Source organism: Dunckerocampus dactyliophorus, chromosome 14 (assembly GCF_027744805.1).
Source record: "Dunckerocampus dactyliophorus isolate RoL2022-P2 chromosome 14, RoL_Ddac_1.1, whole genome shotgun sequence".
NCBI lineage: Eukaryota > Metazoa > Chordata > Actinopteri > Syngnathiformes > Syngnathidae > Dunckerocampus > Dunckerocampus dactyliophorus.
This window is the reverse complement of record NC_072832.1, coordinates 13,777,559-13,792,034: the sequence shown is the minus strand read 5'-3', so window position 1 is coordinate 13,792,034 and position 14,476 is coordinate 13,777,559.

Sequence of the window (14,476 nt, the reverse complement as noted above, 5' to 3'; positions counted from 1 at the left end):
CAATGGTGATTCCTCCAGAGCCTGGTTCAGACACACAATCCATAGCCGTTTCGTGCTGTTGTGAGAAGACATTCAGCTCATTTGCCTTTTTCTCCTCATTTGTCATCTTGATACATCTCCTTGCTGGCATCATGTTAGTCATGTGACTGTATCCTTTTCACTGGTGGCGTCAAACCAAACATTAGATTCAGTCTCCATTGAACCTAACTTAAAGCTAAGAGGATTAATAATGCGGACCTCAGACCATTGGGTTTTCTTTTTACAGGCCTTGCTCATGCTGCTTCACTGCTCGCGTCCTTTATGAGCCAATAACTTTGAAAAGAGGACATTCGTGTCTGAAGAGGTCCGAACATTCTGTAAAAAAAGCCCAACAAAGCAACGAACTGAGAAACAAGAATAATGTGAAGTGAGGAACCTAACTGTGCACATAAACAACCGTTTTACTCTTTACAGTAAAAGGAGCTGTTCGAGTCAACCACTTACAGTTCTTAGATAGTTTTAGTAGAAATGAAGTAGCACAGGATGCATTCAAGAAGTGTGTTGTCCTCAGGATTAAACGCCTGTTAGTCTTCACCCAGTGGCCTCTGACAACACCTCTTCTCCCCCTTGGAGATTGTGCTTATTGTGCTGTCTAGGCAGGGGACTGACTGTATGGCACCATACTATACAAAAGCAGGCCTCAGAGGCCACGGGTCATGACAGTAAATGCATTAAAACTTCAGTTCACATTCCAACAAGTGGAGAGACACAAACACCCCCGTCCCCCAGGAACCATGTCAACACAACCATTTCTGCAGAAAGTGGCAACCACTACCCTCGAGGCCACTGAATAGTTTGCAGTCTCTTTATTTTGAATTAATAACCACTTAGGCCACAATTAATGTGATTAGTGAAAAATGGATACATATATTAAATCACAAATTAAAAGTAACAAATAAAATTAAATGTGTCTTTTAAAGTTATTAAAGAATAAAAACACTTCAGGATGTCTCCTAGTGATTGTTATATGTGGTAGTTACACAAATAAAAATCAACTACTGAACTGAAAACACCCACAAACCATGCGAAAGAAGGTTGCCTGGTTGACTGGTCGCCAGAAGGAAGTCAGTTACAATAAGTACAGCAATATAGTTCCGGTGATGCTGAAGACCACTGAGAGAAACGCTTGTTCAAAAAGTCTGAGGCACGCTTGTTGCACGGGATTCCAGCGCTGGTATCTATTAAACACTGTTAAATCAAGTAGAAAGGCTATAAAAAGTTATGTGAGAAAGCTTCCTTGTCAGTTTACTAAAGGGCATATGTTGAGAATATGGAGCTGAACAACGGTACATACTTCTCTGACATGTGGGCCACTTTCAACTTCAATGCTTCACAGATTCAATGAGCCTTTATTGACTCACTTATTATATTTGATGATAGCACACACCTCACACACTCTCGCAAACACGCACACACACACATGCAAATTTCCTCTAATATTATTACATTATCACACACACACACACACACACACACACACACACACACACACACACACACACACATACTGTGATAATGGAAATAAGAAAGAGCTCCATGAGTTTGACTGACACCTAGGTAAGCTGTACCATATGTTGAAATAAACATTTTTTTTTGCAGTTTGGGTTGCTGGTGATCTTCAGGCCATTTTCTGTCTTCTCAGACATCTGGAGAGAAGATGGAGAGTAGCATGACCGACTTATCGTTTTAAGGCTCTCTTTTGTCACCCTTTTTAAGGGTGCACTGAAAACCTTTTATGCTTTTATGCCTTTTTTATTCAGTCGGTGGGGGGAATGCATAAGCCTTATAAAAATGTGCGGCAGACATTTTTCAGAATAATCCCAATGCACGTGCCCAAAGCCAAGATCTTGCAGCCAAGAAGATGTATCATTTTGGCTCAACATCAAAGGAGGGACTTGGATGAGCATGATGTATAATCACTGCATATGTATGCCTTAATAGACTTTCACTGGTCTAACCACTCTACATTCTTCATTAGAAAACAAAGAGTCTATCTTTCCAAAATGTTTGACTTCCATGCACAGTAATCCCTCGCTTAATCGGTTAATTCCTTACTTACAAATCAAATATTTTCGTAGTTAGAGCATAGAAATCCTGCGTACGACCTTCAAAATACAATTTTAAACATTAGATCCCTCTAGACATAAAATAACACCGCTGTAGCCACCTTCACACTTTTACTACCAAATATAGTAGACATAATAAGAAAATAAGATATTTAAAACATAAGACTCAAGCTCGTGTGTGTTGCTGTAAATTTGTTCTGGTGTTCCGGGAGCTGAGTGGGAGGGTAGAGAGGAAGTGACGTTGGGGGTTCAGAGTTCAGTTTTATCTTGGCGTGGGTTATGGCCACAACAGTAGTCCCTGTTGGGGATTATTGTGCCTGTTGTGATATAATTCAAACCTGCAATAAAAGTCTGGTGTTTGTGTATCTCACCGAACATCACAGTAACATTACCGACACCTACAGACCAGTGTAGAACACTACATATCATAAAAGTAATAAGTAAATTCCTGAATTTAAATAAGGGATGGGAATAGATTCATTGTTTGCTTAGGTTCACGAGTGAGGGAAGGTTGGAGCATGAGGTTGATAGGTGGATCGGTGCAGCATCTGCAGTAATGCGGTCACTGTACCGGACCGTCGTGGTGAAGAGAGAGCTGAGTCGAAATGCAAAGCTCTCAACTTACCGTTCCATCTACAGGGGTATGTTCCCACCCTCACCTACGGTCATGAGCTTTGGGTCGTGACCGAAAGAACGAGATCGCGGATACAAGCGGCTGAAATGAGTTTTCTTTGTAGGGTAGGTTGACTCACCCTAAGAGACAGGGTGAGGAGCTCAGTCACATTGAGAGGAGCCAGCTGAGGTGGCTCGGGCATCTAGTCCGGATGCCTCCCAGACGCCTCCCTGGTGAGGTGTTTTTTCGGGCATGCCCAGCCGGGAGAAGGCCCCCGGGGAAGACCTAGGACACGCTGGAGGGATTATGTCTCACAGCTGGCCTGGGAACGCCTTGGTGTCCTCCCGGTGGAGCTGGAGGAGGTGGTCGGGAAGCGGGATAAGCAGAGGAAAATGGAATGGAATAATTGTTTAGGATTATATCGACTGTGTGACGTTGTTGATTAATCAGATCTTGAAGCAAAATGGCACTACTTAGCTGGAACCAGCAGAGATGCAGTTGATTCAGTCTCAACTAGGTTGTGGTCCAAAACAGTACAACACGGCATGAAAGTGGAACTACATTCAAAAAGAGCAGCTCCCCCAAGCAATATTCTTAAATATGTACAGTATAATATTCAATAAAGTCAAAGAGATATTCTTCCATTCCATAAATGATGCTGATCTAGCATTTCCTCACACTTTTGTTAACAATTTCGCCCTGGCAGATCAGTTGATCATCTTTCGTCTCCTCTATAACATATCTGCACATCTTTGTAGCGGCAGAATTTCAGACACAACTCTTGAATTGGATGTCATTCAACTGTGCAGGTGCCCCTACTTCAATTTATAAAGTGTTAGCATTTATTATATGAGTTCAAATACAGACGTACAAGACTTTTGACGCAAATTATTTCCAGCACATTCAACACGTGTGTAAATGACCTGCATGAATTAGTGGGATCCGAAACATGAAAAAAAGTGTTTCATTCAAAGCTGCTGAACCTGATTATGCCAATTTTGCTGTTTGCTAATTTGAACCGAGAACCAAGAGGATGTGCTCACATTTTCTGAATTTATATCAGACATAGTGGAAAAATGTACAAGTCAGAGAGAATGACAACATAGCCTGGGGCCTAAACTTCATTTGACAAAATGTATATGTGCAGTAAGGCCATAATGAGATCCTGATGTACGCATGCAGTGTCTCCTGCAGGGGACTTGGCACTGTAGCCCTGTCCATCAGAAAAAGCACAGTGGGCTTTCTGGAGCTGGACACTCACTTACAGTGCATTGCTTGCTCTCTCTGGGTCTCACAGGCCCAAGTGACCTTAGTGTATTTATGCTAATGTCATCACCTAGGTGCAGAAGATCATAATACAGTACGGTTATGCAATTATTATTGCTCAGGAGGGAGACAAGTGATTGAACTTGGGCTTACATGTGCACAGGGCTAAATGTTGGTCATCCCACATGAGTGAGAACAAGTGCATGTGTGTTGGGGGTGGAGGGTATATCCACGTGGGATAATATTTCTTTCTAATGTCTCTGTGATGGTAAAGCAGTCACAATCTGATCCAGTGCTAACACAAGAGGAAGTTGCAGGGAGATTGTCTGCTGCTTCCGCCTCCAAACAGGCACGAACAAAGTTCACTTTGTTCATTGGTTAAACACCTAAACGCTTAATAGAACAACTGTTCTGTCCAATTTGGCTTATTTGAGAATATTGTTCAAAATGTGTATTCATCAACGAGTATGACAATTCTTGTGACAATCATGATCCTTAAAAGTACGTGTCTTTTGAACCCCTGATACAAGTTATGGCAATTATGATGATTTGCTTAACACCCATATGACATAACTATGAAACACATGATTGATACGAGGTGATTGTGCAAAGTAAACAATTGGTAAATCTAGGAGACAACAGAGACTATTCAAATAGCTTTGTCACTATTCAAATGATTGTAACAAGAGAGGAACGGAGAGATCACTGGGATGTGACAACTACTGTATTGCTCCTAAGTTACAGTTGTAATTTGATGCTATTCCTCTTTGATTCAAAGGTTATCAGCGTAACCTGTGCTCCTGTAAAAAAGTTGACGTATGAAATATAACTCAAGAAAATCTACTGGAGTCGAGTTGACAAAGCGTCCTCTATAATCTTCTCAGCCTTTTCAAGTGTAGGCTGGCTTAAGGCCAAAAGAACTTGACAACAATTGTGTTCCATAAAGCAACAGCATGAGACCTCTGTGGGGGGAGGCGGGGCCGCTAGCATACACATAGTGCAGAAAGGGAGCCATGTGATAATACCGCTTATCCTCACTAGGGTTTGCGGGTATGCTGGAGCCTATCCCAGCTGACTTTGGGCGAGAGGCGGGGTACACCCTGGACTGGTTGCCAGCCAATCACAGGGCACATACAGTACAGACAAACAACAAAATTCATACCTATGGACAATTTAGAGAAAACCCACACAGATGCAAACTCCACATAGAGATGCCCAACGGAGATTCGAATCCACATATTCCCGATCCCCTGACTGTGTGGCCAACATGCTAACCACTCACCCACCGTATGGCACCGTGTGATACGCAATTCAAGATAATGTACTACAAATTAGGAGGAAAAAAAAATGACTTCAAAGCCAATATTAATAATGAGCAACGTCAACCCATCAACACGAACCAGCCAGTATGCCAAATTTGATTAAATTAATGTTAAAATCTCGTCTTGTTCCAGTGGGCCCAATCTCGTGTATTGTCTCGTCTCGTGAGTCGGGTGTCTCATGACACCCCAATCAAATGTATTTAAAGTTTGAGCTTCTTTGTAGTCGACCAGTCCAGGGTGTACCCCCACCTCTTCCCTGAAGCTCCACTTCACCAGTGGCCCTAATTAGGACAAACAGTGTAGAGGGTGAGGATGGATGGATGGATGGATTTGTAGTTGACATTGTCATCACATGTGCACACATGCATGCATACAACGCCTCAGCATGTGGCTGTGCTGCCAGCAGGCCCCGCATAGACGTTTTGGAAGACTGTTAACAACCAAATATGGACTTTCCAACCATCCAGCCTACTGTATGTACGTTAAGTCATATAGCATCCAAATTGCCACAATGTGATGTAGAGTCCAAGACTGCTCTTAAACCTTAAGAAGAATTATTTCTAACGGGAGCTGCCACAGTATCATGTTTTATGCATTTTTATCTTGTTGCTTTGCTCATGAGGTGTTGGCAGGAATGTGAACATTTTAATTTAAGTTTGACATCATTTCCAAATAGACATCACGAACAAAGTAGAAAATGTTACCAAATTGAATAATATAACCATTAACATTTCTGAATTAATAAATGTGCCACATGCAATACTGCAATAATAGGTGAAACAAGCACTTTCCATACTGTGTAAGAATGATTTCATACCTCCAAACAATGATAACTACTTTGGCATGACGAGGGGAGAGGTAACAATTTCCAGCACATCACTAATGGGCAAATGGTTAAAATTACATAAGGGGAGCAGGGGTGGGAAATTGGGGGGGTCTCTCGTAACTTTAATTAGCTTGCCATGTGTATTTTCATGAGAGGATGTTCTATTACAACTAAAAATGATATAGACTGTGTGATCAATTGTTTCCACTAGTAAAAAAGAGAAAGCAGTTGGTCCACCACTAAAAACTATAATAAGCAGGATGCTACGGTGTATTTATTATTAATAATAATATATATTTGGTGTCATAAAAAAATTACTGCACAAGTGGACAGTAGTGTATGACTTTCTACAGGTTACATTACAGAGTTTGGGTGTTTGTTTTTGCTCTCATACACAAGCATTTGGCATGGAATTCCTACATATTGTTTTGTTTTAAGATTTCTTTTTTTCCACTGTTTGACATTGTTAAAGCTCAATCAAGTCATTGTGCGACAACAAATAAGCAACAAGTACATTTCAGTGACTGCTACTCCAGGTGCAAGTGCGTGACATCTGGAGTGTGTTAAAGTGTTAACGTGAGCCAAAAGTGTGGTCACGCCAGTGGACAACACACACACACACACACACACACACAAATGGCTGAAGCCATCAGTGACCATGCAGGCCTGCTTTTGTGAGTCTGTCACTGTGCAGTGCATGTAAATGTCAGCCTATTTTCCACTGCGGCCATTTCATTTGGACTTTTATTGAAAGTGGACAGTTGACTTCAACATTTGGACCCTATTCCTCAAGGACACCTGTGTTGATTTCATATTTGAATTATGCAGGAATCTTATAAGAACGTAACAAACTAGTCGGTTTGCCCTGTACTGTATTGTTCCGCGGAATTAAGCGCCCAAACAAAGCATACTACATGTTGCTGACTCACTGACCGTGTATTTTTTTTTGTGAGAGCGACTGCTAAATAACCCGCCCTGAAGCCCAAAAAAAAAAATGCGAGTGCCAGCAATTTGATAAACGTGAGAAACACTATTGAATGTGATTTCGCCAGGATGTACGTGAAGTCTCGATCAACAAGTTCCATCCATTCGTCAAATCATTTAGCATTGTTTTTTGCATGTAAAACTATAATTATTTTATATATTGTTGGATACTGGATACGGTGGCCTAGTGGTTAGCACGCTGGCCACACAGTCAGGAGAATTGGAAGACCGGGGTTAGAATCTCCGCTGGGCATCTCTGTGTGGAGTTTGCATGTTCTCCCCGTGTGTGCGTGGATTTTCTCCGGGTACTCCGGTTTCCTCCCACATGCCAAAAACAAAAACATGCATGTTAGGTTACTTGGCAACTCTAAATTGTCCATAGGTATGAATGTGAGTGTGAATGGTTGTGTGCCCTGCGATTGGCTGGCGACCAGTTCAGGGTACCCTGCCTCTCGCCCAAAGACCAGCATACCCGCAACCCGAGAATAAGCGGCATAGAAGATGGAACGGCTGAATTGGATTTACATTATTTTCTACGAGAAAATTTGCCTCGATTTTTCTACGTTTCGTTTTTTGTGGAACCGTTTGGAAAGAATTATTTAAAAAAAAAAAAAAAGGGACCTCTGTACTTATTATGGACCCACCTGAAACCAAGGTGGCAATTTGCCTTGTTTATTTGTTAGAGGCCAAATAGCTGAATCTTTTAGGAAGAAATGAAAGGACAGCATTGTATGTGGGACATGACGACCCTCACCCCCGCGTTCAGAGATGGCTTCGCTCACTCCTCTTTCAAACCACCGTTAACATGCTATTTTCGACAGCCCGAATTATAAGAAATGATTCTGCAAATTTTGTTAACAAGCTAATGTTGTGCATAAGAATGAAGAGTGACTTAAAACTGACAACACAGTACTGTACTTGTATGACTTAAAACACTACCGCTACAGTTTATAAAGGTTTCACAGTAGTAATAGTGAGACCATCAAATGGATTAATTCTAGGTCCATTATCTCCTATGGGAAAATGGGTTTTGATCGGTGTTCATGCATACAGCATTGCTCAAACAGCAAATGGAACTTGTGCACAGTACAGTACATTCCTAAAACGTCTACATTGTGGATTTGAGCTGAGATCAAACCGTGTAATTATGTTGGGAATTGCCCGCTTTATTTGATTCTCTTCCAAGTGAACATTCCCAACCACTTTACAGTATCTCTCATGTCTTAAAAGGTCTACTTTTTCCTCATTCAGCTCATATGCAGCAGGAGCTCAGCTTGCAGCCGACTCATTTTAACAACTAGTTGTGTACCTACCCTTCAACTCCCAAGACTGGCATAATTAGTTTCCCCACTGACTACAGGGACTCTTACCGGGATATAAATGACTTACTTTATTCCAAATGACAGATCCACTTCTCCGCTTTGGCAGGCGGCGGAGTCACTTTGTTCAAGAGTGGCAACGGTTCACTCGTTCAAAGCGGCCAGTGGGAACACTAAATTCTGATTTCACTCGGATTCCGTGAAACAGGAAAAAGTCTGTTTCCTGTGAGTGAGTGCTGCCTCCTTCATCCAAACAGTGTTCCTGCGCAGACGAAGAAGCTGGATGGGTTTTAGGTAAAGATACATACATTCCTAAAACCATTTTATTTTTTGACTTTTTTCCTTCGCCAAGAAGTTTTCACCACTTTTTGCGGTATCACAAGATGGCAAAGAAGTATGCAGTCTCATGGCTGCTGTTCTACTGAATGTTTTAGACTTATGAATTTTTCAAAAACACACATTTGCTCCTCACCGGTGTCAAAAAAAAAAATCAGCATCTACACAGCGCCGTTTTAAAACTTTCTGTCCACACAAATACGCATGCCAAAGTAATGGCAGCGCTGCAGCCATGCACTGTTAAGGCAATTTTAACCAATCAGAAACGTCAATGTCATTCCCGTAGACAGCACCATAACAAACGTGGCGATTCACAGAACAAGACATGTGGACTGCTAGAGAAGTAGCGTCACGTTTCAGTAGTTATTTCGCATTTGTCAGCAAAATTTAAAACTGAAAATGGATGAAACATGTTCTTTATTAAAATGTAGCAGATGTTTATCACTACAATGCTGTGAAGTGTAGTTCATTTTATCGGTCAAGAAATAATTGTGTGTATGGCAAATTGTCCTTGGCTAATTTCCTCCACGACAGTAGTTATGTAACACAAGACAGAGATATATATATAAAAAACATAAGACAGGCATATATACCAGGGAAGCTTTCAATGTGCGGGCGAAGCAGGTCAGTCAAATGCAACCACAACATTCCCACGCCATTCTTCCAAAATAACGACATGCTTGTGAAAGTTAACCCACCGAGAAGTCTGATCGGGTCTTCACCCAAATCATCGTTGGCGGGAGTGTCGTAACCATTTTAGAGAGCAAAACAGCATCAGTAACTTCCTCTGAAGCCCAAAATGGTGCCTTGGTTCGTCAATGTAAAGCAAAAGTGGGTATATGCTTACTCTTAAGCACAAAAAGTCATTTCAGTATGCTTCGAAGCAGTAATGTTTGCCATTGCACATTAAATTATACTTATCTAATGTGGAAATAACAGCACATAATTGTTACGCCGTCCACATGCACACGCCGAAGCTTCCCAAAATCTTCAGCCTGCCTGGAGTTTTCCAAAAGCTTTGTTTTTTTAAAACACAGAAATGTCACATTCTGTCTTTTGACTGTTGTGTGGTTTTTGCTCACCTCTGCTGTTTAAGACACCTCAGTTCCTGGTCCTGGGCGGAGCCATGAAACACACCTGTTAATCACCACAGCTCTTAGGCCAAGCTTCTGTTTGCATTTGCAAGTTTGCTCCTCAGTTTGAGTCATGTCTCACCTTCCTGACCTCTCATGCAACTTCCTCATTGGGACTTTAAAAAGTTTGCTAAGCCTTTTTGCTAAGCTCTATGTTTTTTTCCTTTTCGTCTCGTGGCTTCGCTTCAGCAGGATTTTTGAGTGTCAAATAAACATGAAGAACCTCATTGGCCTTTCCTCTGCATACTGGGACCAAACGTCGTCCAACAAGTCATGAAAAGAAACCTACGTTTGTGTGTGGATGACAGAAACCATAGAAAAAGATGAGTTTTTAAAAAATCCATATTCGTGTGGACATGGAATTAATCAAATTAAAGTGTGTTGATTTTATTTGAATAGCCTAAGGAATAGTATTTACAGAACTAGCAGTCATTAGCTAAACACAAATGACCAATGTTGCCAGTTGTATTGTATTGTGAGGAAAATTATAGTACATACCCAAGTCGATGTTGCTCAGGACCATGTGCTACAGTAAAACATTACCACAGACCGCTTATAGTATAGCTTACAATGCACGTTTACATTTAAATAAACTAAAATGTCAAATTAAGAAGTCTTGGATCCCAAGATGCAGAGAAATACACCAATAAAAGAGACAAAGAATATATTTTTATTACACTTCACAGGAGGAAAAAGGGCAAAACAACATAAAAGACAAAAATGTAACTAAAAAGGTGTGGCAAAGCCAAAAAAATAAACTAGGACTAGGAAAAAACGTCAAGAACAGAAAACACTGCTGAAAACCAAGAAGGAACTAAGCAAAGAAGCCACAAACAAAAGGCGCTGCGGAGAACCAAGCAGGAAAAATAACTCGAGCATAAACAGAAATTACCACTGCTGGAAGACGCCAAGAAGGGAACAAGAGTACTTACACAGGGCGACCAGGAAGCTTGGAACAAGGGATAACGCTAGGCCGGAGTCGGTGAGCAGGTAAGCAGGGGTACAATCTGGCAACAAGGTGATGCAGGCATGGAGTATAAGTAGCGCAGGCAGTAATTGTCAACAGGTGTGTCTCTCCCGGCTCTCCCTCTGCAGCAAGGAGTGCACTGGAAGAGAGTGGCAGATCGGCGGCAGCAGAGCGGCAGTAGAGGGCATGACACCAAAAGCACAGTTGGAAAAAAACTGCCACTGGCAAAGCAGCGCCCCCACTTAGCTGAAAAGAGGCACGTGAGACAATCCACAACGCCGAGCACAGTGCAGGATGTTTGTGTTTGCTAATAACCATGTATTGAAAGGCTCAGAATTATTGATCGTACCGAAGGGTGCAATTATCGTACAAATACGATAATTATTGTATGTCTGGCAACACTGCAAATGACAGAAGAGTGAAAGTGAGCTAGGTTGAGACAAGCTAACAATGCTAGTTGTAGCTTTGAATAAGACAAAAAATGATTGTGAAATAGTAAACTTAAAAAATATAAACACTGGCTATTATCTTTCATATTGCATTTCATTTATTTATTACATTCTTGAGTGTTGCAAGGTTTCCTCAGATTCCAACGTGAGCAGACGGTCCAGTGGTGAAGAGGGAATGAAGGAAATTTGACATTGAATTGAGAAAATCCATCAGTGGAATATTACGTGATGCTACCTCGCTGGTATTTCACACAGCCGTGAGTGAAGCGGGACATCAAACTCGTGTTTGAATAAGAACGTTGCCTCTCCGGGTTCAGTTTTATGTACAGTATTTGTCTCAATGCTGTTAGAAGTGACAAGATGGTGCCGGACGCCATTTTTCCACCTCTGAAATAACTGATACCAAACTTACTGATTTTAAAGCTGCGAACGCTGATGAAAAGGTGCTTTACTAGAGGATATTCAGTTTGTTTTTTCAAGAAAATGTTGGTTTACCGGGTCACACGCTGGCATCCTCTGGCTGAGTGCACGAAAGCACTCGGGCTAGAAGCGCAGTGCCAGGAGTCATAGAGCCAGCTGTCCACGTGGACCTTTCCAGAAACCTCAACCCAAATATTCTCTGCATGCCACACAGCTATGAGTGTGGACTTCCCCATTTTCCCCAGTTGCACACTATTTTCCTGGCTTCACTTCCATGTCTTCTTAACCCTTTATTGAGCGTTTTCTTGACTTTGGGACTGATGGAATGGCTCAAAACCAACAGAAAAAAAATTAAAATTCTGTAACCAACGTGGTGGCCATTTCTGTTGTGTTCATAGTGTGAAGATCTTAAAAGAGTCTTTACAGAATCACAACTTTCAACGTCATACTTCAGGACAAATGAAGCAGATACAGGTCCAACTTCAGGGGAAGTGCAACAGCTTAAGAAAATAAAGAAACGCATTTTTCAAACCTACCAAGCCAATGTCAGTTATGTGTAAAAAAGTTTTAGCTCCTACAATTAAAAGGTTGTAGGCAAGGCCCTATTATGCCGTCTGGCGGGAACCTCACTGTGCCACACTTTAGGGATGGCCGGATCAATCTAAGTATCGATAGTATCAATACATAGGGTAGTATCAGTACAGTCAGATACTTTTCATTTCGCTTTCCTTCATTTTTACAAATGTTTTTTTTTGTTTTGTTGTCCACATTGTTACATCATTGATATTGTTAACAAAATATACAAAAGTAGTAGTTTTTGCTTTTGTTTATTTTTTTATTTTTATTTTTTGATGTATTTCTCATTTCTGTATTTTAAAAATTATTTATTTTGATATACAGGGGAACCTTGGTTAGTGTCATTCATTTGTTCAAGGAAGGTCTGACTCTAAGCGAAACAGATGTCAACTGAATCAAATTTTCCCATAAGAAAAAATGTAAATCCAACTAGTCCATTTCAGACAGCCAAAAGTGCTAACACAAAGCACGTTTTTACATGCAGAAATCAACTTCAAATGCATATAAGTGATGAATGAAAGGGATAAATGAACATTTAAGGTGACTTTTACCTTCATTGAAAACGGGATTCTTGACGTGACTGAGAACAGGAAGGTGGTGGCGGTTGATCTCGCTGCCAAGTCGTGTCTTTGGGAAGACTAAACGGTAAAAGTAACCTTTAAATGTTAATTTATCCATTTCACGTGTCATTTATATGCATTTAGCATTGTTTTATGCATGTAAAACTAAATTGTAAAACTATGAAAACGTGTTCTGTGGTCATATTTTTGAGACTCACCGTCTCATGACGATTTGCGACGTACCGACGTAACGCTCACTTCCGGTTCCGGTTGCCATTTTGTTTATCAAGCTAATAGGATGCTAACAAGGAAAGACATCTTGCAAAACAAAAACAAAACAATACATTAAGAATTGTCAGGAAGGGAATATTTTCCCACTCTGTTCTGGATATTCTTTTGTACTTCTCTTATGCAGTGTATTAACAACACGACAAACCGAGGCAACATTTTTGATGTTAACCGAAAAACAGGCTAACTTGGACAGACGCTAACCCACGTTCCATTGTAGTTTGACTACTTATTTTTACTATTGACTTTTTTTGCTCAAACAATTGTATGTAATAACATCAAATAAGGGGATAATTTTATTATTTTGTTGATATTGTTACATTGTCTTATATTGTATGTATAAAATCCATCCACCCATGCCGCGTATCCTCACTAAGGTCGCAGGTGTATGCTGGAGCCTATCCCAGCTGACTTTGGGCGAGAAGTGGGGTACACCCTGGACTGGTTGCCAGCCAATCACAGGGCACACATAGACAAACAATTTGTACAACTGTACATAGACACCACAATTTAGAGTCGCCAATTAAACTAACGTGCATCTTTTTTAAATGCAGGAGGAAACCGGAGTATACAGAGGGAACCCACACACGCACGGGGAGAACATGCAAACATTACACACAGATGTCCAATGGAGATTTGAACGCAGGTCTCCCAGATCTCCTGACTGTGCATAACATATGTACATAAATTTATGCAGTACATAACATAAATGTATATTTATATGTTAAATTGTTCACATATATGTTGATAAAATGTTTTTTTTGTTGTTGCTTGTGTTTTATTCTGATTATAATCATGATCAACAAATCACTAAATATCACAAAATCATTCAATGATCTTGAAACATTTCAAATAAAAAGTATCCATTTTGGCAGCCAATACTGGCCCCCCCAACCCTACCACGCTTTGAAAATTCCTGCCATAAAACATCTAAAAAAGCCTCTAATGTTCTGGATGGAAGAAGGAACAGATCTCAATCTAAAGCATATCACATCATTCGCCTGACACGGCACATATGGCTGCATTGATTTCACCGATGTTTAAGATTCAAGATTCAAGAGAGTTTTATTGTCATGTGCATGGTAAAACAGCAGTTATACCATGCAATGAAAATCTTATTCTGTTCATTCTCCCAAGAAAAGAAAGAAAACACAAGAAAGAATAAGAACATAAGAAACATAAACACATAAACATATATACCAATAAATTAAGCAACAAAAACAGAAGAGACATTAATACAAATAAATAATACAAATAAATAAATAAAGTGCTATGAGTGTGTGCTTGTGTTGCTTGCGGCGTGTGTGCGTGC